Source organism: Eptatretus burgeri, chromosome 16 (genome assembly GCF_056783735.1).
Source record: "Eptatretus burgeri isolate ZD-2024b chromosome 16, Ebu_testis_v1, whole genome shotgun sequence".
Classification (NCBI taxonomy): domain Eukaryota; kingdom Metazoa; phylum Chordata; class Myxini; order Myxiniformes; family Myxinidae; genus Eptatretus; species Eptatretus burgeri.
In genome coordinates, this window is record NC_140976.1 from 66,038,655 (window position 1) to 66,066,501 (window position 27,847).

General features: G+C 40.8%; 1 long non-coding RNA gene across 1 annotated transcript in view; it reads right to left on the reverse strand.

The window, feature by feature from the left end:
* The window catches only part of LOC147011239 (uncharacterized), a 202,695-nt gene extending 178,347 nt beyond the window's left edge, over nucleotides 1–24,348 (reverse strand). The window contains exon 1 of the long non-coding RNA XR_015052291.1: nucleotides 24,170–24,348. This is a non-coding gene — a long non-coding RNA (uncharacterized LOC147011239). The remainder of the gene's footprint in view (nucleotides 1–24,169) is intronic.
* Nucleotides 24,349–27,847: the final 3,499 nt, after the last annotated feature.

Here is a 27,847-nt window from a genome sequence, read left to right on the forward strand (position 1 = left end):
GGAGGAACAGGGTCAGATGTGAGCTTGTTAAAAATGGAGCCCACCAACTTACTGACAGTGATAGAATGAGAGTCCTTGGTAATTTGCCTCTTACCTTGGTGCAGAATCCTTATTCCAACATTGGTCCCAATAGTGCAGAAAACCTTGAGAGACCAATGGTGCTCCTGTTTGCAGGAACGCAATGTGCAGGAGCCATACTCTATGGAACTCTGTATGAAAGCCTTGTCTACCTTGAGGTCAGTGTGGCTCAGGAATACTTTGTCTCTGGTGAATAACCAGACGGCAACTTGCGTTTGATGCTAGCTTAGTGATGTGATCCTCCCATGAAGGTGTATGACATATAGTGAGGCCAAAGAATTTCAGGACTGCACTTCTTCCAGTGGCTGTCCAGAGAAGTGGATTGTGTCGTTTGAATACCAATCCTTAGAGAGAGCGAGAGAGCGAGAGAGCGAGAGAGCGAGAGAGCGAGAGAGCGAGAGAGCGACTTGCCAGCATGTTCCAAATCACTGACCAGCAGCTTATCTTGTCCAGTTCTGATGAAAGGAATCCAGCAGTGGCCTGACTTTCACAAGTGTGATGTATTATTGTGCATCGGATGGAGCCATCGGAAAAATTGGAAAGTCGGTTTCCAAGAAATTTGGATAGATCATCTATGTTGTGAATGGAGCCGTGTCTGTGTTTGTCGTGCTATAATTCCATGACCAAATATGCAACTCCTCTTCAAATTTCAAGTGAATCGGATGAAAATTTAGGAATAGAGAAATCTCACCCTGTTGATCTTTGACCTATGTTGACCTTAAAAATAATTGCCAGTTGAATTCAGTGACCTGAAATATAAATCCTCTTCAAATTTCAAGTCAATCTGCTGAAAGTTGAGGATTTTAGAAATACCACCTTAGTTGTTGACCTTTGGCCTAAATTGACCTTTTTACCTCAAAAACAATGGGCTTCTTCCTTATGACAAACTTTACCATGTGGTGAAGCTTTGTGAAGATCGGTTTTAAGTTGTGACCTGTCGGTGCCAAAGAGACAAACAGACAGACAGACAGACAGAGAGACAATAATAAAATCGACTGACCAATATACTTGAAAAATCTTCGATTTTGCAAGTAATAAATAAAGGACGGTTTGTGTACAGGTACATGGGAACACGTGACGAAACTGCAAATGTTCTTCTTTCGGCTGCTCCCGTTAGGGGTCTCCACAGAGGATTATCCGTTATGATCCACATACCGATTTGGCACAGGTTTTACGCCGGATGCCCTTCCTGACGCAAACCCTGGTCGCCTCTTACAACACAGGGATAAGATTGGGTTTCGCCAGATTCCGGGCTGTCCTGCATCCTCTCATAGCACGGCCCAGCGCAGAGTCCCAGTCCTCAAGCGATCCTCCAACCCAAGCCTTCGAGTAGCCAGATTACAGGCGCACGCCACTAAGCCCGGTATGTGATGAAAGTGCAAATACCAACTTTATATACTGGTTATAACTGCACGGAGGGCAGGATGTCCCAGGAATCCTGTTTTGTTCTTGCCCCATAGATGAGCCATCCCAGCAAACATTGGTATTCTCATCAATGAAGTGACGAGTCTTATATGCTGGTTATTATAAATCAAGAAGGACATAAATCCAAATGCCTGGTGTTGGCTTAATGGTTCGGGTGGTGGGCTTTGGATCCTCGGATCCTGAGTTCAAATCCCACTCAGCTGTTGAATTAATACCAGGTGGGGTTGACTGCCTGTCATCCTTCTGAGGTCGGCAAAATGAGTGCCAGGTTGGTGGTATCCTGTGTTGGAGTGGTGACCCGTCCAAGATTGTGTCCAATAGATAAGGAGACTGCTTCGGCAGCACCAACGCTCCGCACAGAGTGTGGTCCCAATGGATGGATGGATGGATAGGTCCAAAGATGCTGCCCTGTAGATCCCCAGCCTGAAATGAATGTTTCCATCTTTGGAGGAAATTACACAAACACCAAGTTCAGCATGAAAACAAAATATCTCAACTTCAAAACAGCAGAAGGAAGGCCTCCCGAATTTCATGGTGAGGGGTGTTTGGTAAACTCACCATGCTTGCCAAGTGTGGGTTGTTTCGAATTAGCGCCCAATGGCAGTAAACCCACAATAGCCAGTGGAGAAAGAAACAAGTCTTTAACCACTCAAATTGGAATACCAAGAGAGCACGCCGATACGTGCAGCATGAGACAAATTTCGGGATTATAAACAATGAGACAAAGGAGGAAGGATAGGATCATGAGAAAGGCAGGAATACCCCACAACCTCCGTTTGTAAAATAAGGAGATACACTGTCATGAAGCCACATCCGGGTCTTCACCAAAATCGAGTGAATGTGGCCTCGTCGCACACCCAACCTGTCCACCAAGTTTCATCCGAATCCGTCCTCAACTTTTTGAGACATCATGCCACATATTCGTTTTGACCGATCTATCAATGGTGAAGAATTACTTTAAAAATTACAACACATGATTGTGTTTGTGCAGTGAAAACTGTGCAGGATGAGCGGGTCCTGAATTGATGAAAAACATTACATTCGTTTTTGTCTCGTGAAAGGACCTGTAAACCCTTTTAGACCCTAAAAGAGTGTAAAGAGTATGGGTCTAAAGTGGTCTAAGAGGTCTAAAGGGTGTAAGGGTCTAAAGTGGTCTAAGAGGTCTAAAGGGTATAAGTGTCAAAAGTGTTGAAAGGGTCTTAAAAGGACTAAAAGGTCTAAAGTGTTTATAGGGTCTTAAAAAGGACTCTCAGGTCTAAAGTGTTGATGGGGTCTTAAAAAGGACTAAAGGTATAAAGGGTCATATGAGGTCTAAATGTTCCATCGGAGTTTAAAGGGTGTAAAGGTCCAAAGCGTCAAAAGGGTACATTCCAATAGTAGTATGAGTCTTTATAGTCGAAGAGGTCTGAGAGTTCCAAATGATCTAACTTCGAAAGGCTGTAAGGGTCTAAAGCAGTCCAATCTAAAGTGTTGAAGGAGTCTCAAGAGGTAAAAAAAAAAAAGGTGTAAGGGGTCTGTCGGGTCTATATAGCATTTAAAGTGTCTAAAGGTCTGTGGAGCCTAAGGGATCTAAAGGTCTAAAGGTTAAGTTCCAAAAGTAGTGAGGGTCTAACAGGTCTCAATAGTCTAACGGGTCTGTATGGCATATAGGGTTTAAAAGGTATGAAGGATGTAAATGTCTGAAGGGTGGTGGTGGTCGTATGGCAGCTTAGCTGCCAGGGTAGCTATCATTTCTTGAAGCGCGACTGTGTCGCTGATGCAGTGCCCCTCTACCAGTACACACACTGGAACTGGTACTCATTTCGCCGACCTCAGAAGGATGACAGGCTGAGTCAACCCCCTGGTGTATTAATTCAGCGGCCGACGGGGCTTGAACTCAGGACCCTAGGATCCCAAGCTGCCACCCCCAACCACTGAGCCAACACCAGGCCTTCTGAAGGGTCTCAAAAGGTCTAAAGAAAAGGTGTTAAAAGGTCGAAGGGGTTTAAAGGGTCAGAAGGTTGAATGGGTCTGAAGTGTTGAAGGGGTCTATAGGGTGTACTGTAGTGTCGAAAGGGTCTTAAAAAGGACAAAAAAAGACTGTCCCTTCTTTTCCACCATCCCTCCCCTCTCCCCACCCCAACACCAACTTTGTCCTCCCCCCTCTCTCTTTCTTTTCCGTTCTTCAGAGTAAGAGGGTATTAATGACATGAAGACGCTAACATTTAATCAAGAGGCTAAATTCAGTGGTGCAGTGGTAAAAAATATGTGGGTAAACTATATGGACGTCAGTTGAGGCTGGGAAGCTGCTGAACTTATAGGTGAAGCCGTTGAGGCGTGTCCGTGGGCCACAAGGTGTGGAGAGCATGGAGAGGATGCAGGAAGGGTCTGTCTGTCTGTCTGTCTGTCTGTCTGTCTGTCTGTCTGTCTCTCGCAGCGTGGTCTTGTCTCTGCACAGATGGCAGTGTGGCGTCTCAGTTGAGGGGGATTTATGTGAATAATCGGTTGGCTGTCGCCATGGTGCGAGCCAGTTTGTGCATTTTTGACTGGGGTTATTTTTCAACAACAAGATTATGGAAGACTATATATACATAAACACATATATATATATATATATATATATATATATATACATACACACACACACACACACACACACACACACACACACACACACACACACACACACACACACACACACACACACACACACACACACACACACACCAAAGCATTATGACCACCTGCCTAATATGCTGTTGGTCCTCTTTGTGCCGCCAAAACAGTGCCGACCCGCCGAGGCATAGACTCTCCAAGACCCCTGAAGGTGTCCTGTGATATCTGGAACCAAAATATTAATAGCAGATCCTTCAAGTCCTGTAAGATGCGAGGTGGAGCCGCCGTGGCTCGGACTTGTCGGTCCAGCACATCCCACAGATGCTCAATCGGATTGAGATCTGGAAAATTTGGAGGCCAGGGCAACACCGTGAACACCTCATCATGTTCCTCAAACCATTCCCGAACAATGTGTGTAGTGTGGCAGGGCGCATTATCCTGCTGAAAGAGGCCACTGCCATCAGGGAATACCATTGCCATGAAGGGGTGTACCTGGTCTGCAACGATGTTTAGGGAGGTGACGTGTCAAATTGACCTTCACATGAATGGCCAGACCCATATTTTTTTTTAAATAGACATATATATGTAGACAAAGACAAAGACATAGACATATATATTTATATCTACTAGTACGTGCTCGTACGTGCGTGGCCGTACGTGCCAAAAAAAAAAAAAAATTCAAACCGCGACCCAGAAACAAACACACAGGCCGTTCTTTCACTCTCACATGCCCGTACGTGCATGCAAACCCCCCAAAAAAAACTTTCAAACCGCGAGCCAGAAACAACCACAGGCCATTCCTTCACTCTCGCATGCCCGTACGTGCATGCCCAACCAAAAAAAAAAAACTTTCAAACAACCACACAGGCCGTTCCATCGATCTTGTAAACGACGACTGGATTGGGGGCATTGTGTTTATCTATAAATGTGCATAAGAAATCGAGAAATTATTAGAATACATTGTCATCACTATCAGGAAGTGGTGCGTGCCCGTACAGAATGTTCACTTGCATTGAAGTAACAACTGCTGTGATACTTACACACACACAGAGTTAATTAAAATCCAAATTAAAATCAAGTTTACCTCCCTGCCTTTGCTTGCCATGACATTCGCTGCCATTGACCATTGACTCTCCTATGCCATGGTAACCAAGGCACCGATCCCCATCGAAACCGGAACGGCACGTGACGTCATCGTCGGCCGGCCACGCGCCGGCCTATGCAGCCACGTGTACTTTCATTGGTTGGTAAATAAATGGCCATAACTTGGGAAGCACTTGTCCGATTAATATCAAACCTTGAAAAGACACATCCACAGGGCCCCAGCAATATACCTGGCAAGTTTCAATTAGATCGGACCAGTGGTTGTCGAGAAACAGCGGTCACAGACACACACACACACACACACAACACACACTGCTGGAATTATAGACTCGTGCATGCCCGTAGGTGTGTGAGCGTAGGTGCGTGGCCGTATGTGCAACCCCCCCCCTAAAAAACAACTTTCAAACTGCGTGCCAGAAACAACAACCACACAGGCCATTCCTTCGCTCTCACGTGCCCGTACATGCAAAATGTATATATATATATATATATATATATATATATATATATATATATATATATATATATATATATATATATATATATATATATGCTTTAAAACCGCTTGCCAGAAACAACCACACAAGCTGTTCCTTCACTCTCGTGTGCCCGTACGTGCGTGGCCGTACGTGCATGACCGTACATACAAAAAAAAACTTTCAAACCGCGTGCCAGAAACAACAAACACAGGCCGTTCCTTCGCTCTCGTGTGCCCGTACGTGCAAAAAAAAACAAAAACAAAAAACCTTCAAACAACCACACAGGCCGTTCCTTCGCTCTCGTAAACGACGACTGGATTGCGGCATTGTGTTTATCTATAAATGCGCATAAGAAATCGAGAAATTATTAGAATACAGCAAGTCATCACTATCCAGAAATGGTGCGTGCCCGTACGGAATGTTCACATCATTCCACGAATTATCGCTTTCATTGAAGTAGCAACTGCTGTGATACTTACACACACAGAGTTGATTAAAATCAAAATTAAAATCAAGTTTACCTCGTCTTTGCTCGCCATGACATTCGCTGCCATTGCCCATTGCCACTCCTACGCCACGGTGAGGCGACAGGGTAGGATTTGTAGGAGACCTGAAAGTACAGTGTCATTAGGTATTCTATGTTCGAATTGTTTTAGTTTGAAAATAGTTTAAAAAAAAAAGTTTGCAAAGAATGCCACCAAATTGAGATGCATTTCGTTGGCAAGCATGTTGAGTGGAGCTGAATTCCTTAACACTTCCAAAGGCCACAACGTTTTGACAATTGACCCTACGCACTAAGCGATTGACGTCACAGCAAAAGGTAAGGCTCTGCCATATTGAGTGGCAAAAAAAATCATGGCCATCACGCACGTGTCACACGAACTTCTGGGCTATTTCCATGGATTAGATGATGTTTCTAAGAAGAGGTACTGCGAAAAACTGAAGCTGTGTGGTCTTCGTGAAGATCCTTACATTATTTCAAAGGATAAATGGACAACAGAAAGGAAATTTTGGCCTCAAATCGTTTTCCTTGACATCTGTGTTTACCTCTTTGAAACGCCGAGTCCTTCCACTCAAGCCAGCCCGAAAGCCTTCACGAGTAAGGACGCCTACTCATGTTATGTCGCCGGGTTTGTTAGTGACATAATCTCGACGAAAGCTGACAAGAACTGTATTATCGTGAGGGCAAAGGTTAAGCCTGTTTTCCATCATTTCACTATTGTAGTACATTCGTTGTTGCTTGTTTTGTTCAGCAACCACCGTCACTTTTTTTTTTTAACCTGACTGCTGTGAGAAAGGCGATGTAGCCTATCTCATTCTGTCAATAAAACAAGGGATACAATTCATTTTAATGATACAAATCAGACAATATTTTGTAACCACCGGCTATTTAATAACAACTACTGAAATAACGTATCAGAAATTAGTTACTTACCGGAGACAAAATGAAGGCCGCACAACCAGTCAGGTTCGCCAGGTCGCCATTTTTTTCTCTCCTCAGAACCGATATCCAAAGATTTCAGCGGGAAAGCGGTAAAACTGCACTCTGGAGCCTTTTAGTATATCGCTGAGTACATCCCGGGGCACAACGAGTCTTACTCATTTGCAGAAAAAAAATTTGCTTACTTGGAAATAACGGCGTCGTTGAAGTGGAGACTATCGGTTGTTATGGACGCGGTAATACTTTCTTGCCACTAAATATGGCGGAGCTGCCACAGTCACATGACCGGTGACGTCATCTGAATAAGGGCTGTTGGAAACAAAAAAAAAAGTTGTGCACTTTTTATTTTTTTTTTTGATAAATTATTTTCGGAACAATTTTTCTTCAATAAATAAATAATAATAAAAATTGTCTACACTGTGAGAAAAACCATTTTCTCACCAAATTTAATGCCCCGCCCACAACGTCACGTGACCTTTTTCAGGCTCCCAGGGATTGGTTGCCTCGTCGGCACGTGGTGGGTGGACCGTGTCAGAGCCGGGGCACCATTGCTGGCAACAGACGTGGCTCTCAGATCGTGAGTGGAAAAATATATCGAGCTCCAGATCTGTTACTCCAGATCTGTGTATTCAATTCTGTTACCAGACATTTTTGAGATGGAGCCAATAAAATACCGTGCCTACCCCTAGAGGCCGATTTGAAACACAGTGGTGTGTTTAGTTGTTCTCTTTGTCCACACGTGGACTGCTTGAAGCTCGGACATTAACGTCAGTATTCCGTGCTGGAAGATATTAACAGCCGGGATCGCGACAACTTGTACACACCTTTATCTCGTGAGCACGTCTTCATAAACAACATTGCTGAGGAAACGGCGCTTCTTCTTTGTTTCCTCGTCCAGCGTAAGAATGCGGAGGCTGCTGGATCTGCCAACGTTTTGAGAAATTATTAGTTTTAATGGCCAATTATTCAATTAGCGCTAACGTATTTTGCCTTTTCGCAAGGAAAAACACAAAGAGAAGAGAAAAAACCCGTAATGGCGAACGCGGCTGAGGTTCTCTTCCCCATCGGCCACGTCGATGCAGCAACGTGTCCTGTCATTGGTTGGTAAATAAATGGCCATAACTTGGGAAGCACTTATCCGATTAATATCAAACCTTGAAAAGGCACATCCTCAGGTCCCCAGCAATATACCTGGCAAGTTTCAATTAAATCGGACAATTGGTTGTCGAGAAACTGGTCACAGACACACACACACACACACACACACACACACACACACACACACACACACACACACACACGCACATTTGCTCATTGCTTAAATGAGCCCTTCATATCGCTCAACAACAATTTGATCATGTTATATGTGTACAGCATGTAGATCGGTAGATCTACATGCTGTACACATTGTACTACATGCTGTTTATTGAAGAAATTTTCTTAAATGCATCACCAACATTAAATGGGCTTATTCTTGTGAACACGGACCTTTTCCCAGCGATTATGAAGCATGGCAAAGGCCGATTCTTACAAAAATGAAAACTTCCCTCTTGGCCTCAGGGCATATACCAAACCAAGCAACAGTGATGAACAGGGATTCGATGACATGAGTGAGGAAAGTGGAAAATACAACTTTATCGTTAAGAGATCGTTGTGGCCTGTTTCAAGTCAAGGCATTGTTTAGCAGGCCAAAAAAATTGGTGAATTAATACCCCAGTGAGGTGACCAAAGATGAGCCTTGATAAAGGAAATAATTAAATAATACCTTTACTCATCTTCAAAAGAGGTGTTTTCATGAACCCAAACATCCAATTTTCAGTCATGCACTTCCTTTGAGTTCCCTTAGTATGCATGCATGTAGTTGTGGCTGCTCGGTTTCATGGTTTTGGAGTTATGGAGGAGACACACCGACACACACACACACACTGACACACACTGACTGATTGATTGACTGACACACTGACCTTTATTATTATGATAGATAAAGACGTTTCAAACACTTAGCTTAGTAATCGAATTTTTATTCTGTGATGCGCCGTGAGCATCATTACTTCATGGAAATTGGCACACGATAAATGTTCATATTAATAGTAGTATTATTTGTTGTTATATCCCACCAGCCATTTCGTCTGTGCTGTATAGCCGATGAGGACTTTGTTGTGTTGTAGTCAAACAATTCCAATATGTTGACTTTCACCGGGTGGTGACATAAATAGCTATCACAGTGGAAAGAAACATTTGAATGTTCATTTTGTAAATTCGTACTTGCACAGGTAACAGTTATATACTGACTGCCCCCCAAAAAAATTGCACACCATAATCCAACCATGCTATGTCAATCAACAAATGCTTTACGATCCCTTTGTATCAATCCAAGAAACCGAATCTTGATGAGGTATGTTGTGCTGAGAATGTGTTGTTTTATCAGTTTTTTTGGGTTTTTTTTTCCCCAAATCATTTACAAGCCCCAGGAAATGATATTGTTGGCAAAAATATTTGGACTATTCGTTTCACAATTGTAGGAAAAACAATATTGAGATGGCAGATTGTGCGAGCAAATTTGCCAACGTCGTGCAAATGTGGTTTGAAAGGCTGATAGGTTTTGATAGGCTGATCGTATTAAAAAAAAAAAAAAACTTATTTTATCACAAAAATCTGTTTCACTACTTTCCATTTCTTTGCAGAATTTGGCATCACTTTTATCTTCCATATTCATTGCAGAACTGATATTGCGACCTCATTATGACATTTCGAGGAAGCATATATATATATATATATATATAATATTTATGTTGTTATTATACAAAACTACTTGGTTTTGGAAGGCTGGGCAACAAAGTAGAAAAATTGTTCACGTCTCATCACAATTTGTGTCTATACATTGTGCAAATTGTACGTACACACACACACACACACACACACACACACACACACACACACACACACACACACACACACACACACACACACACACACACACACACACCAACCTAAGTGGGAGAATTGGTGACAAAGCAGGAATCACTACAACATCACTCGGTAGAGCGCACACCTCCACTAGGTTGAACTGTTTATATTTTGTATCCATTGATACGCCAGATCCGAACCAAAACGGACCGGATATGAACCAAAAATCGAATCGGCTTGTTCTTGTCACCTACCCAAATCATCGACCATGTTTTGTTGTAATCCGTCCACAGTTTTTTTGAGACAATGTGCAATATATAGTTTTTGGACCCATCTTGTAATGCTGAAGAATCACTTAAAATTTTTACATTCTAGTATCCGGACCCGGATCTTGATCTTCACAAAAATCTATCAAATTGTCCTTGGCACACACGAATCATCTCCACCAAGTTTCTTCCGAATCCGTCCATAACTTTTTGAAATAGCCTTCTGACAGACAGACAGACAGACAGACAGACAACCATCCAGGGGTGAAAATATAACCTCCATCCACCTTCTGTGCAGAGGTAATAATTATATAATTCCACTAACATGGAAGACAAAGCATTTCGATGCAATTCCACACAATCGTTTGAGCCCAAATGATCAGTAGTTTATTGTGATACACAATGTTTGATTATTGCAAGTTTTGCAATAGTTGTTGCTTGAATAAGTTTGACTTGTATTATAGGAAGTTGAGACTCTCATTATTGGTCAAATTCCAAGATGACAAGGGAGTTTAATCAGCCCTAATTTGGGCACAGGAAGAAAGTTGGTCGAGGCAAAATATCCAAATGTCGGCCTGTTTTCCTTTCCACTGTCATGGGTATGCCGTTAACTCCACTTCAATTTGTTGATAAATTTTGATCAAAACAACTGTTGATACTAGGTTTTTTTTTTCTGAAAACATTGCTCTTTCTTTGTTTCCTGTTCAATTTAAAGTTACATTCTCATTTCTGTTGCTCTAGATATGATGTTTCCTTTACTGCCTCTTGCAGTTTTGGTCCCGCTGCTCTCGTATCTCTCTGACCCTCCCCGGCTCATCCAGGATGCACATATTCTTCCATCCCACTAAGCAAGGCAGATTGGTTGTTTAGGTTAATCACAGGTATGCATGGAGGATGCCACTGCTTGTATGTTGGTCAAACTTAAATGGAAACGTTTTTGTTTTGCTTCAGCAAAGAACTTCCAAAAATGGGACAAAAGAGGAGGTGGGCAGTAAACCTGAATTTTGGGAGTTTAATCAGGTGGTGGTTACTGGAAGAACATGTGTGTCCTGGAGGAGTTGGGGAGGGTCAGACACCTGAAAGAACAGAGGGAGCTCAATCTGGGGAGAGGTGGTTAAAAAACAAACCAACTCAGAGGTCACCAACTTGTTTATGATGTGAGAGTAACAGGACTGGGAGATTATAATTATCTCCCAGTCCTGTCATTACTGTTACTAATATTGTCCACAGCCTTCGATTGATCAGAATCTAAGAGACACAGATAGGGATGGACTGACTTGATTGAAATTTAGACTCTCTCACCACTGTGGGAAGAGATGAAATAACGGATCCAAAGATGAATAACCCAGACAGACTCGAAACCAACGGTCAGAGATGAAGCCATTTGAAGGAAATATTTGATGTCAGGATAACTGATGATGGATTCCATGGTCTTGCATATCATTGGAAGCTCACTGGTCTGCAGTTGAGAGGATTTGTTGTTCATCATCATCATCATCGTGGTTTAATGTTACTTAACTTTTTGTAAAGTGTTAGTTTCACTTTTGCTCTACCTTCGTTCGTTTCCTGTTCCATTTAGTCACTTAACCTGTGGTTCCCGGTCAGGTTTTGTCTCCTCGTGAAATGGCAGTGTTGACAGCTGTCTTCCAGGCAGACAGGATGCAGCTGAGGGAGAACGATGCGGTTCATTTCATCTCATCCACTATTTGGTGCATTATTTCATTATTCCGATGGTTGTGTGTCAAATACATGATCACGGAATATGTTCACCATTTCATTTTTGTACTATGAAAGCTTCTGACTCTCAACAGGAAGAGAAGTGGGTGTAGAGATGGTAGAAGACTAAAAAATAGATTTGGATAAGCATCTGAATCCGCGTGCAGATACACTGTGCTTTGTTTGCATTTACTGCAGTTTCATTTCTGGTTATTCACATCCATTGCCAAAACAGGTTGTGTATCTGTATGTATTTTGTTAAACAAATACAGCATCTTTGTATTCCTCTATCAAAGTATCACAACGCCTGGTATTGGCTTAACGGTTAAGGCGGCCGGCTTAAGATATTACGGTCTTGAGTTTTAGCCCCTGTCAATAACACCAGGTGGGTGGTCCCAGCCTGTCATCCTTCTGATGTCGGCAAAATGAGTACCGGCTTACTCGTAACATGGGCACTGCATAAGCGGCACAGCCGCACTGCAGAAAATGATGCAGCTAAGCAGCCACAGGATGCATAGAAAACGACAACATCGGATTACAACACTGACTTCCTTCATTGCAGTTTGGTAGAGGAATGCTAAAATAATTAAACTTCCCAATACAGTATATGTATGTTGAGTTGTGATGAAATTTAAAACTGACAATCCTTCAAAAAGAGAGCGTGGTGAAAAGGTAGCACAGTGGTTATCTCCTAATGGCCTTCTTCATCGGTGGCCATGTCTCACATCCTTATGGAAGTTATGTTTAGTCTTTGAAAACTTCGTTCGACGGAATATGTTGCGAGAAAGACCTTTGAAAGACCTGGACTTGTCAAGCAAGCAGAACTAGAAAAAGAGGCTCTTAAGAATGTTTATAAAGGCAAAAGGAAAGTAAACAATTGTTGTTGCGGAATATACACTGAAGCCGATCAACTCTGCAAGAGAACAAGAAGATGGAACAATTAATTCTCTCAACCACAATGTCCAAATTAAGTGGTGACTATGGAATCATCAGTTTATCTTCCAAGTGAACAATAAATAGTTAATTGAGGGATGGAAGGACAAGTCATTGCCAATGTGCAATCGCGATAGAGACATCTGATCTGAGTGCGATTCTCCAATGGATTAGACATGACTATAAAAGTGCACACAACTTTGTCGAAGGCGACCTTATCCGGCTGTCCTGCCTGCTAAAACAGACTCAAATATAAGGTACCCCTGGACAAATTGCAAACTTGTACACAGCTTGCAACATTCCCCTTCCTTGGCTATTACGGTCTCAGTGCCATTGGGATATGGTGGATGAGATAGCGGTTTTGTGGCTGAAACTGCAGATGTATCTTGTGGCAGGCTCGAGTTATGTATGCTTCACCAGCTTTTGCCTCTGAAATCATTGATGCCACACATTGTTCATGTGATAATGATAGATTTTATAAGGAAACATTTGCACATATAGTGAGATGATTCACCATATCTCGCTCTTTTTCTGAACCTTATTAAATTTGAAATCCTTCCTATCCTGTCGAAGCAACTAAAAGAGTGTCGGCTATGGCGGATCATGGTCCCTCCGTGGGATTTATTGCTGGCACCGCACTCTCAGTCGACGTTCCGCTAATTCTTCCAGCCGCGGACCTACACGCTCCGCTGCCCTCACTGAAAGCCACACAAGCAGGATGTCTTTGCTGTCTTCCTGTGAGGATCTGCTGCAATTGTGTTTATCGTGCTTCTCTGGGAATCTCCGGTGAATCTTGTTGCAATGCCCGCTCCTACCGCTGTAGTATGTTGTTGTTTGGTTATTTTGAAGTTGGGCGAGGGAAGGGGAAGGAGGGTAGCAACTCCTTTGGGAAAACCTTTTTTGCTGTGTCTGGGGTCTGCCGGGTGGTAATATTTGGGACCGGCGGTCTTTTTGTGTCCCTTCATTTATTTGTCTTCCCATGGTTTTGTTGTTCTTTTTTTTATTTCATTACCGACTCTTTTGTTCTGTGATTACTGTTTCTTATTCTCTCTTTCGTGTCAGTTATAGCTGTCTTCACCAATTTAATTCTCTCCCTTGATCTCAATATTTGTGTTCATCAACTTGAATCATTAATTATATTTTGCTACTAAGCTTGTTGTTGGGTTCACTTGCATCCCTCGTTTCTTGAGCTGATGAGACCAAATATTTGATGAAGAGCAAGTAAGAACATACATCTCAGGCTTTAGTCTTTAAATATGTTATAGTTCGAGTTTTTGATCGATTAAATTTGTTAACTACAAAGGCACTCGATAGAGCGCATACCACCACCACGTAATGCCTGATCCACGAGAACATATAACCGGCCCGATACATTTTTGAAATATCATGCTATGCAGTACTATATCGTTTTTGAGCCTTATCTCTGAATGGTGAAGAATCACTTAAAAAAATTAAATAATTCTCGTATCAGCATCCGGATTCGGATATTCACCAAAATCCAATCAATTCTTCCTTGTCGCACACCCAACCTCTCCACCAAGTTTCATTCAAATCCATCCGCAACTTCTTGAGGTATCGTGCTATATATCGGTTTAGCTCTATCTCTCAATGGTGAAGAACCACTTGAAAAATTCTTGTAGTTGGATCTGGATCTTCACCAAAATTGAATCAATTTGTCCTTCTCACACACCGAACCTGTCCAAAACTTTTTGAGATATTCTGCACGCAAACAAACAGACAGAAAGAGGTACAAACATAACCTCCTTCACCTTCGATGGTGGAGGTTATAAAGAGAAATTCCACTCAATCTCCCCTCTCACAAAGCCCCTAATCTTTGGCAATCGGGGCATCAAGTTGAAAATTGAACTCCAAACCTGGTAGATGGTAAAGTCACATGATCAAACGTCCTATTTTTGGTAGTGAGAAGATATATATATATATATATATCGAATAGTATATAAAAATACATATATATATATATATATATATATATATATATATATATATATATATGTATATCACTTGTAGATCAGATAATTCTTCCCTTCTTTCTGTTTGGTGGAAGGTTTAAAAAAATTTTTTTAAACTTTACAGCTGTGTCCTTAAGAGTAAACTTTATGTTTATATTAAAGATGGGCTTTAGAGCTTAAAGTCTGAAACATTTCAGGAGTTTGGCAGGAAAACAACCCATTGTAGCTTAAACAAGGGATTTGGCAACAGCAAGCGACCCCCAGAGGAGAAACAAAGTTCACGGCTGCCACTAGTGAGCAAACAAAGAAGTTTATAATCTTATAAATATCGTATTGTTCATATTCCATTTATCCTTGAAACAGGAATCACTCTTGAACATGATGACATTGCATCCTTTATGATTCTATTCTCTCCGTTGAACAATGGCTATGTATGGAACTTAAATTCACATTTTCACATCTTCGATGGTCTCGGAATAAATTATCAGAAAACAAAATCAGTATCATTGTTAAGATTGATGGTAAAATTAATCTCCTCCACCAGACGTCCCTATTTTACTAAATGTCGTTTTGTTGAAGAGCTAGTGTTTCTGGTGAAGGCATGGTGTCGGCCTGCGTCGGCGGACAGGCAGAGACCAATGTATGGAATCAGAATGATCATTCATTTTTTTTACTAAATGGACTTGTCTGATGTAATGAACTTGAACAGCATTCAGAGAGAGACTTTAACACCGTCCACGTTCAGATTTTTTTTATTATGATGAACGGTGTAATGTTTGTGGAAATGGATTTATCAAAATGACTTGAAAGTTGGAAACCAATCTCATCTAACAAGAATATTTAAAGGATCTGCTCACAACTCTTGCAATCTGAAGGTTCAACAAACGAATAATTTTTCCATTGGATAAAATCAACAAAACGTTGATGAGGTTACAACCTATGTCAGACAAAAAAAAAACAAAAACAAAAGCAGTAACCCTCTTTTTTTTTTCTCCGATGAAGGGTTAATGCCCAAAACGTCAGCTTGTCCTTGCTTCCAGCGATGGTGAGTATACCTCCTCAATCAACATTCCATTGATTACATTCATTGTTCTACCGACACACATTGATTAAAGTACTGGGACAATAAACAAGGGAAATACAGTTAATTATGAACAACGAAGAAAAGTATCTATCATTCTCAAATCAAGAGAATGCTAATATTATGTGAGGATTGAGCTCAGCTCATTGGAGAAACTAGCACAAAACATTCATCAATGCACCAGACTCTTTACAGAGTGCTAGTCATGCTTCTCCAGCAGTAACTGGCCAACGATTATGCTGGGTAGTTTGTCATTGCCTTCCCAGCATTCGGGACAGGAATTTGTAATTTGTCCAGAGTTCTGGCATGAACTCGCCTCCTCTTTGCGGAGGACACTGTGCAATCCTTAAAGTCCATCAACTAATGCGAGCAGATGGGACACCCAGTTTAAAGTCCATACGAGGGGATGAATCGCCCTGCACGAGACACAACAGGATGACAGTTTACACTATAATTAGACCAAGATTTGAAGCCATGCTCGACAGTTCAGAGGACAATGCGGATATCTCTAAGCCATTCTGGGTGGTCTACAGAACCTTAAAACATTTTAAAATCTTGAAATTATTTTGATAAAGACAAGATAGAAATGCGAGCTAGAAAGGATAGCCAAGAGGTATGAGCACTCGTTTTGAGCTCTCCAACTTGGGTTTTAATCTAGATTCAGCAATAAACTGTTTTCTTGGTGTTTTACACGTGGGGCATTCCATCAGCGTTTGTGACGTCCCTCGGATGGACGTTAAACTGCACGTTCTATCTGCCAGTATTCGTTTCGTTGGTGGGCATTGAAGATCTCGACGGTGTCTTTCATGAAGATTATGCGTGTTATCACCGGCACCCGAAACGAATTACAAATTCCTATGTCCACTCAATCGAGTATGCTGTGTTGGAGTGACAACCCGTCCAGGATTGTAATCCCAGACAAGAAACTGCTTTGGCACAACCTATACTCTGTATCGAGCATGGTGCACAAACTATATTATTATTATTATGATTGTAAATATTATTAGTCCCCTTCCGGTTTTACCGGAGGGGACAATAGGTTCACTCTCTGTCTGTCCATCCCACCTGTAGTTTTTTTTTAGACTTTTTTCCCCACTCCTGTTAACATATTCAACTGAAACTTGGTACATGGCTTTATTGTGATAAGTTACAAAACAAGTTCGAGTTTCAGGACGTTTTGTCAATTTTTCACAGAGTTACACCCTTTTTGGACTTAGAAAAGATCACATTGGTAGGGGACATGTATTGCAAAGCAATTCTCGTTCTTTGTTATAAATATCATCATCATTACTATTCTTACCCATCACAGGGCTCAGCTTGGGCTTGTGTTTAAGATAAACTTGAATAACGTGAGAGCTGACAACTGATTATAAGTTCCCAATGGTTGAACAAGTAATAAAGAGAGAATGGAAAGTGCAGTTTTGAAGAGGAGTTTTACAAACTGATGAATAACTTGGCATTCATAATATCGAAGGGAAATACAAGGAAGGGCAGCGGATGTAAGATTATGTTCAACTTGTTGACTTGAAAATTCATACAAATAAAGAAAACATTAAATTACAACACTGACATATGTGGGTTTAAAAATTCTCCATTACATTAAAATATTCACAAAAAGATAATTGAAAAAGGATATAAAGACAAATGACATTTATTAAAATAATAATAATCATAATAAAACAATTTGCATTTTCTTATTTTGATCTCGTGTTGATAAATTAGTGTGGTGTTTATGGGCTGAATGGCCTCCACCTGTGTCTGATTTCCTTGTGTTATTAGTACAGATCAATACTGATAGTTTTATTGTGGTTATCAAAACCAATGATATTTAAAAAGACACGGCACATGATACTTTCATTTTTTGAGGAACACCCAAAGAATAGTAAGAAAGTCAGAGGGAAATTTAAACAGGAGATAAAGAGATATGTAATGACTGAATTTATTTTCTCAAGGTCAATTGTAAAGAAATGTGTGATTAAGATTGATATCTATATATATATATATATATATATATATATAAAGTTGAAAGTGTGTCTGTCTGTGTGTCTGTGTGTGTGTTTGTCTGTGACGTATACACGCGAAAAGTACTGGACTGCTCCTCACCAAACTTCACATGCTGACAGAACATGTACCCGGGAGTGTCTCGATGTAAAAGAATTGTACTTCCGACTTCCGGTTTCCGAATTATGACGTCATCACCTGATTGCGTAACATTAATTTTTCAAGTTCAGCCGATTGACATGGGGCCAACGCCATTTGCAATAGAATGAAAAAATAATGCTACAGTCAATTGAAGACAATGACTTCCGACTTCCCGGTTTCCGAATTATGACGTCATCACCTGATTGCGTAACGTTAATTTTTCAAGTTCAGCCGATTGACATGGGACCAACGGAATTTGCTAGAGAATGAGAAATTAATACTACAGTCAATTGAGGACAATGACTTCCGACTTCCTGGTTTCCGAATTATGACTTATGCATTCGACACACTTTTCGTAACGTTAATTTTTCAAGTTCAGCCGATTGACATGGGGCCAATGCCATTTGCAAATAGAATGAAAAAATAGTGCTGCAGTTAATTCCGAATTCCCGTTTCCGAATTATGACTTATGCATTCGACACACTTATCATAGGCCCTATTCACATCAACAAACGCCGCTTTTAATGCATGATTAACACAAGTCATATTTTATTGTACATACAGGTAGTCGTCGACTTACGACAATGATCGGTTCCGATCGACCAATCGGAAGTCGATTTGGTCGTAAGTCGATCAACCTTTATTTATAGTGTATAGGCCTATGCAAAAATTACCGTATGTCTATTATACCGTATCCAGTACACACCAGATATGTTCAATGAGGCTCTGATATACATTGAAGATTTGGTATTATACATGAGCGGGAAAGATTTAACTAAGTGGGGACTTCCCTCTTCTAATAGGTCTGAAAGCACAACCATCAGTAGAGAATGGTTCCATGAAACAAACTACAACACAGATACTCTCGCAAAGTTTGTTTCTGACAATGAGCCGCTTCTGGTACAGGATCAGAGTAATGCATATCAACTGATTTCTGAAGCAGTTCAAGAGGGAAGTGGTGTGATATTTTTCTTGGATGCCCCAGGTGGTACTGGCAAAACATTTGTCCTCAACCTTTTGCTTGCTAAGATGAGGAGCCAGAAAAAGATCGCATAAGCTGTTGCTTCATCCAGTATAGCCACAACACTACTTTCAGGTGGCCACACAGCGCATTCTGCTTTCAAATTGCCTCTCGACTTAGCTACAATGGAATATCCGGTTTGTGGCATTGGCAAACAAACTGAAGCAGCAAAAGTGCTGAAGAATTGTGACCTCATAGTTTTGGATGAAGCTACGATATCGCCTAAGGATGCATTCGAAGCATTAGATAGAACTATGCGAGATTTAAGAGGAGTAGACCTGCCTATAGATGGAGTTACACTGGTTATTTCTGGCGATTTCAGACAAACTTTACCTGTAGTACCCCGTGGCACTCCAGCTGATGAAATGAAAGCCAGTATAAAAATCTTCATACCTCTGGACATTCGTACAAACTATCCATCTAACAACAAATATGAGGGTCAAATTATATGGTGATTTAGATGCTGGCAATTTCGCACAATTACTTCTCAAACTTGGAAATAGTGAAATCCCGAACAAAAATGATGTAATATCTATTCCCGATGACTGTGGTACAATAGTTTCATCTATGGAAGAATTAGAGGCTCATGTGTATCCCAATTTAGCGACTAATTACAAAAACATACAGTGGCTCTGTGAAAGAACAATCCTGGCTCCACTTAATGAAACAGTCCGTGTAATAAACCATCAGTTATTACAAGTAGTTCCAGGCGAACAACAGAGTCACAAGTCTATTGATACCACACTGGATACTGAGCAAGCTATACATTATCCCACAGAATTTCTAAACTCATTGGAATTACCAGGATTGCCTCCGTACAATCTGTCGTTAAAAGTTGAATGCCCTATTATGTTATTACGTAATCTAGATGCACCAAAACTTTGCAACGGAACTAAACTGATTGTGAAAAGACTACTACCACATGTTATTGAGGCCGCTATCATGACAGGATGTGCGAAAGGAGATGTATTCATTCCGCGAATTCCACTCATTCCATCAAATTCAACGATTGAATTTAAGAGACTACAATTTCCTGTATGCCTGTGCTTTGCGATGTCTATCAATAAGGCACAAGGACAGTCATTGAAAGTAGCAGGGCTGGAATTATCCACTCCTTACTTTTCCCATGGTCAGCTATATGTGGGATGCTCCAGAGTGGGATCATCGTTGGCTTTATACATATTGGCCCCAGAGGGGAAGATATCAAATATTGTTTATCCTCGAGCACTCCACTAAAATTATTGAGCTACTTCAGTTATTTCATAAACGGGAATAGGATGTGCGATGAAGGAAATACACATTGCTGGTGATAAATAAAAATGGTGGTGGGAAATAAAAAAAATGGTGGTGGTGGTTTGTATATATATATATATAGATATTACAGATATAAATAGAATGGTGATGGCGTATGGCATATGTGTATAATATTTTATAATTAAATGGTTATGGGCTATGTAGATATTTTATAGAATGGTTATGGGCGTAGGTACGTTGTAACTTCGTATACATAATATAACATAATTTTTTATCAGGATAACAGACGTAAATAAATCAAATACGCTGGGCCAGGCTGGGTTATGCCCGACGTATAAATTAAGTCGCAAATGATGACATGAAACCAGCCTCACATTGTTGAGGCATTATGGTTTTTTTTATCTGATGTGGCAATAAATCTTAACATTTTTGAACTCGAGTCTTCTGCATATAAAACATTGCGGGGAAAATATAATATTATAGTGGTGATGAAAAAAAAAAATAATGGTGGCAGCATCTACAATTTTACAATTAACTGTGACATATACTCCTTCAGACCCGCCGTCATCCAAGGGATTCCTGTGCGGAGCACGGGTATCCCTGCTAGTATCATTTAATGACAATTTTAATTGCTTGTTTGATAACACATAATAATGCAGAACGATAGAGTTGATAAGCTTTGGGCATGACTGCAAAATGTGAAACATTCAATTAAATAAAGAGCTGAAAATGCATTTGTCGATAAAAATCAGTTGAATGATAAACGATAAATAAAAATCAGTTGACTCAAATTCATTTTGTTGTTTTATCTATATATTTTTAGCTTCGTTCATTAAATAAACCTAAAATGAACTCCTCATTCAAATGGTGCAACTCATAAGTCCAGAGAACATTGTCTAAAATATCAAAAAATGTCAACGTGAGTAAATATGTCATGTGTCCATCTTCTGCCAGTGATACCTTTTTTTATAATGAGATTTCCATCTGTAAACTCTGACAACAACAACAACAACTTGAATTTAGATTTCTTGTAATATGTTTTTTATGCAGAAGTTTTTGCTGGTGGTGAAGCGAGCTAGATTGAAGCTCTTGATTTATAATGAATTGTTTATAAACATGATCAAAGTTATTGACAAGGCTATAGATAGAGAGGTTTTTGAAAGAGACGACATCGAACTGAAGAGTTGTAATTAATTTGTTTTTGTAATTTTGGAGATAATGGCGATGTGGTTGAGGAATGTGCGGTGTTGTTGTACCTCATCCACAACACCTTCAATAACAGAAACCCAATTGTCATTTCACAATTTGGTGGATTTCACATGAAGCTTCTTCACAGTGTGATGAAAATTCTTGATTACAACAGCTTTCTCTTCATTTACAAGTATTCTATGCTGTTGTATGTAAGAACAATTGTAAATGTTGTATAATAAAATTATGTTCCTTCCTCACAGTACATGATTTCTCAGGGTTCCTTTTGCTTTGGTTAATATATATTTGTTTAAAGACAAATGTATGATGATGCATATCTGGATGTTAAATTGCATCAAATCTATAATACTGATATTAGCTCATCGAATTTGACTCACCGAACATGATCAACCTCTGAAATAAACTTTCCTCTTTTGTTATTTTGTCGTGGTACGTTGATGAAAATCCACAGCAAATTATTACCTTTTTGTTTTGCTTTGAGTGGAACCAAGGAGTCGTAAATTGAACAATCACCATGGAATAAAAATTAACATGGAAAATAAAATCGAAACTATTGCAAAGAATATACAAGTTTGAGCATTATAATAAACTATATTTCAAGAAAAAAGAAAAACTTAAAATGGAACAGATAATTCAGTACCTGTACTATATTCAACAAAACGTGGAGATGAAGAAAACATTGACAAGGATATCAAAGGTACACACCAAAAAATACCAACTGACAATTAAAAATGTAAAAATACATTCATGAACAGAGAAACAAAACAATAAATAACACTAAAAATGTATGACGACCCCAAATCACAAAGTACAAAAATATATTAAATAATTCAAATGGTGATGTTGAACAGTCGAATAAGGAAAGCAACGGGAGGGTTGTCTGTCGCGATGTGTTCGACTTTGCGGTTTATCAACTTGTTTAGAGTTTGTCGTCGGATTTGAGGAAAAGGTGGCGATTGGAAACTTACAGAATTGGCAAATCATGTCAACAGTTCAATGCGACAAGTTAGTGAAGGAGTCAATATTATAAATGTGTGAAAGGTCAACATGGGAAAGGCGATTTAGAACAGAGATCACTCGCAATAGTCTCTTTTGAACCAGCTCAATATGTGTCCAACTTGAGAAGTCATCACATGAAGTCATCGCATCTGTAAAGCTGTTCCAATTTCTAGCATGGTGTGAATGTACATCTAATGGATCACTACTAAGTCTTCAACTTTCACATAATTCTTCTTAAGCTTACACAAGACATGTACACACCTCGAGGGATTTCTGACTATGCACTCAACCTGTCGATTCCATATGAGATCACCCTGAATTATGACACCGAGGAACTTGATACGCCAAACAGTTTCCAGGGAAATACCATCGATTATTGGCTGAACAAGCGGTGGCAAGTTGCGAAGAAATCATATCAGCATTTGTCTGTATTTCTCCAGCTTAAGTGTCACGTCATTGTCATTACACCTCTCATCGAGTAGTCCAACGCGACTGCATGCAAGGCTTCTCGGATCGATACTGAGATCACTGAATTATTTCCACCAGTGTATGGTCATTTATCATCATGAAGAAAATGATCAGCCCCAATTTTCATACCATGGGGTACTCCACATGAGAGGAAGGTCCATTATACCGAACAGTCTGAGACCGCCGTCATAGGAAGCTATGGATCATCTGTAAAATTGCGAGGTCCACTCCAAGTCGTATCATCTTCTCAACTGCCATCATGCGGTTAATATGGTCTAAAGTACAAACATTTGCATAGTGGTTCAGTGTGATGATGTTGAGACTGAGTATGTCAGTCTCAACATCGTCATCGATGAAATGTTTTTTTGAAAGTTCATTACCAACCCACAGCACGATCAGTGGGTTTTTTTATGGGCTGGCAAGGATAGCTTGCAGGTATGCACACTTACCTTTGAACTTTTGATAACCTGGGTTCGAATGTTGACCCTATCTCCAAAATGATGCATCAGTGTTTGTGCTGTCTGTTTGAAGGACATTGAATCCAGAGGACCCATATGATGTCAGTTTGGAGCGCAACCGCACTAAAATAACACAACCGCACTCCCAGAAACGACACAAACCCACAGGTAAGGGATAAATGGTGGTGAAGAGGAAGCATCTGTACCATGACAGTACATCGATGGATTTTGATTAAATGCCCAGAATGTGGTTTTACAATTGCAAACGGCACTTGCAGGGAGGGTGATGTCCCTCGCTTGCTTTCCACAGAGAGACCGCTCGGTGAGTCAGTAATCCTTCACTTTCTTTAAAAGTTAATTTAACATTTCAAGTGATTTTTGAGCTGGTTCAAACCAGTTTTATATTTTTAAAATAATATATTTTTCAGTTCAGTACACAATGGAATTTTCCCTTTGCAAAGGAACAAGTTGGCACGGAGAAATATTCTTGGATAAGCCACAGTTGGAATTTTCATATAAATGTTTGTATATTCCCATAATGGAATTTTAAAATTGGATTTTCCACCCTTGCTCATCGATGAACTTACACATACTTTGCACACACACAAAAAAAAAATCCCTACCTTCGATCAAAATCAGAAGCACATAGCTCAGGCTGTCATGGCTAACCGAACCCTAACCCTAACCCAACTAACCCTAACGGCCTAACGCAACCCTGTTAGCTCTGATGAAGAGCTAACGATCCAAACATCAGCCAGACCTTGCTTGGAATGGCAGCTGACATATTCTAAGCAGCTTTCAGTTGATAACATCCATTGTCGTGCCACCTCTTTTTGACAATGGTGTGGCAACCAAAGTAATAATAGCCCAACAATTCCGCTCACCTGCAAACGCCAAGTTTTGACACAAACTTTCACTTATCAGCTCACACCTGCTTGGCAACTGGGATTGATGAACAATGAAATGCCTTCACCATTGTTGCGTTGCTCGTGTAAGGGTAGGTTATCTTGAAAGACGAATGCCACATTGAGTGTCTCAGCATGGCCTAATGGTTCCAAAATTGGTTTGCTAAAAAATTCCAGTAGATCTCATTTATGCTCATCCTCCTTGTTAAGTGTAACAATTGTTTGAAGACAATGAGATGAGATGACATGTACGAAATTCTTTACAGAGTGGCAGTGCGACTGAAGTAGTTTTTGGCAAGGGTTATGCTAGGTGGTTTGCCATTGCCTTCCCAGCAGTTAGCCAAGGAAAGAATTTGTAAATTTTTTTGTTCATGGAGTCAGTGATAGCTCACCTACTCTTCACGAGGGATACCATGGGGGTGTTTAAGGTCCACCAACTCATGCTGGTGTACAGGACTCCCATTTAACATCAATCCAAGGGATCGAACACACATTGATGAATCGCCCTGCCTGCGAAACACCAGGGTGACAATTTATAGGTGGATCGGGATTCAAACCCAAAATAGGCAGCTTAGAGGTGAGTGTGCATGCCACTCGGCCATTCTGTCTGCCATAAAGCGATGGTGGTGGGTTCCCATACTCTGGACAGAGTGCCAGGTTGTTCACGACGAGTCATGAACATTTCCATCGATAAGAGCCGATCACGCGGACAGGTCACAATTGTGTCACAGGTTATACAAATGGTGCAAGGTTTTACCCACTCAATCACCAAACCAGTCCCCAAAAACTGCTCATGTAAATGTTTTTTTTTTTTTGACCCCATTAGCCATCAATGGGTTTTCCAAGAGAAAAATATCACACAAAGCAGGAAACGTTTCACGTAAACTCTGACCTCCCAGCTTCATGTTAAATATAACGACATTGGGCAGATGTGAGCCCGAATCCTCGAATCCACAGCACTGCCTGTTCCAAAGCCATTGAGACAGAAATCCAGGCATCCAGATTAAAGGATCCGTTGACCGAATAGGACAATATATTGACTTGACGTGGCATGTATCCTTGATCCTGAAAGCAGACTTAAAATGGAAACAAAATGTCAAATGATTTAATCATGTAATCCTCAAGATTGCCAAATGCATTGTGACCCGGAACAAAAGCGGTGGTAGCGGCTGCCTGCGGACGTTGGGGGAAGGCATCGGAGCAGGAATTTATGGACCAGGTACACTTCTGTGTGCGCTTGAGGCCGGCTGGTCGACATCCGGCAGGTAACCAGTTTCTGCACATTCCACATGTTTTCCTGCTCAGCCAAAGGGGTTTTTTTTGGGTTCGGTGGGCGAGCACTTAGGCTACGATGATGTAGCTGCCAGGTTAAAATGCCATGCATTGTGTTTTGTCCATTGTCTACATGTAATCCATATTGAAGTACACTGGTTTCCTCTAATACCCTTGTACAAACACACCCCTACGAGCATGATATGGCTGTACAACAAACAGAGACAGACAGACAGAGACACAGAGACACACAGATTTGAAATGCAGTGGCCGGGAGGGGGTATGCCACACAGGGAAAGTGATATATGCTTGGAGAGTTCTGTTTCAGAGTTGGCGGAATGTGGTTGTGCGTCCCCAAGATAAGGAGGGGTGAATAAGCCTCGTTTAATGGAGTCGGTGAGTAAAAACTTTCCAGCGTTTTTCATGTACATTCCCACATGTTATTTTAAACATGGGGCCAGAATTAGCAGATTGATCTCCAGATTCGCTTATCTGCGAGAAAAATATCAGTTATTAATAGGATTGTAACGACTCCAATGTTGGTGCAAACAGCAAGAAACAATGAGTAATGGCTGAGTGTAATCTGCACCAAAATAGGGAACTTTTGTTCACGGAGTCAAACGCACCAAGCTGTTGGTAAAGCATTGTAATCCTGACATCTATTCATTACGTACGCAAGGTGGAGATGTACTCATCCTTCACCCACCATTCCATCTGCCCTTCCTCCAGGATGCATCACACGCATGCCTTCCCTTCCTATTTCCTTCCAAACTCATTTCCCTTCTTTCTCCACTTCTCCAACACCAGCCTCCTTTCTCTCTCCTATCATCATCCATTGCCACCCCATATATCCCTCCAGAGAATGCTAATATTAAAAGATGTCCCATAAACTTGATGTATTGCCTCTATAATGTGGCTGTAAAAAAGAAAAGTGACAAACAGCATTTTGCTCATCTTTCCTAAATCCTCACTGAACAATGCCTGTGATATCAGGTGATGCATCAGGAATGATACAGAAGGAACTTCATGAGAGAGGAGGAGGCTATTCATCTTCATCTGTTCAATAGACTAACCTCATTGTAAACACGAACGGGGTGGGGAAAACATGTGGAAATGAAACATACAAGCATCGATAAGTTCATGAGCAAACTTTTAAAGATGGTAGGAAAGAGTCAGATATGATGCACATAAAGTGTTTTTACATGATGTTGGAGAAAAGAGTGCCAAAACATGAGACCGCGAGGCTTGGCGATGACTAGTGTGGTTTGCATTTGGGTTGGGAGAGGGAAATTGGTGCATGACAAGATGAGTGGACAGAAACAGAAATCATTGCTCTGTCTGTAGTTGGAGAGGAGCAGGCACTGTGGCTCAGCCTTTAAATGTGGAATGATGATTTTTCGCTTCTACTGTGTGTGAATGAATCCAAGAATAAGTAGAAGGGCACTCGGAAGAGAGCATACCTCCGCCAGGCTGATTAGTTTATGTTTGTATCCCACTGATAGGCTGGATCTGGATTCGAACCTGAGCTAAAATTTAATCGGTTTGTTCTTGTCTCCTAACCAACTCACCCACCAAGTCTCGTCCGAATCCGTCCACAAGTTTTTCAGATATTTTGTTCACAAACAAACAGACAGACAGATAGACAGAGATAAAAACATAACCTCCACCCACCGAGGGTGGTGGAAGTAAAAATTTGGAAGCTGGAGCCTGAACCTATAGTGGGGAGCAATATCTCATAGCACTGCACGTACTAATGTTTTGTATGCTGTGAGAAGCTAAGAGGCGCTGACCCGAGGACAGTCAAGCGCTGAATGTGCACTCATCATCCGGCTTTGGTATCCAGCTTGGATATTTGTTCTGCGCGCAACAAAATATCTCTGATGGTAAAAGTCAGGTGCTCGATCAACAGGTACTCCTTTTATAAACCAATCATTGAAAGAGGATGGAAGTAATAGCAAGATGCTCTTTTTGGAAGGGCAGGGTAGGGATGTGAAACGTTGAAAAGAGAAATGAAATTTGTTCGTTTTATTTCACGGTTTTCTGACCCGTCTGATATTCCCGTCCTGAGCTATGATGCTGCGACTATAGGTTCAAATCCCATATACCTTACTGGGATGTTTAGCA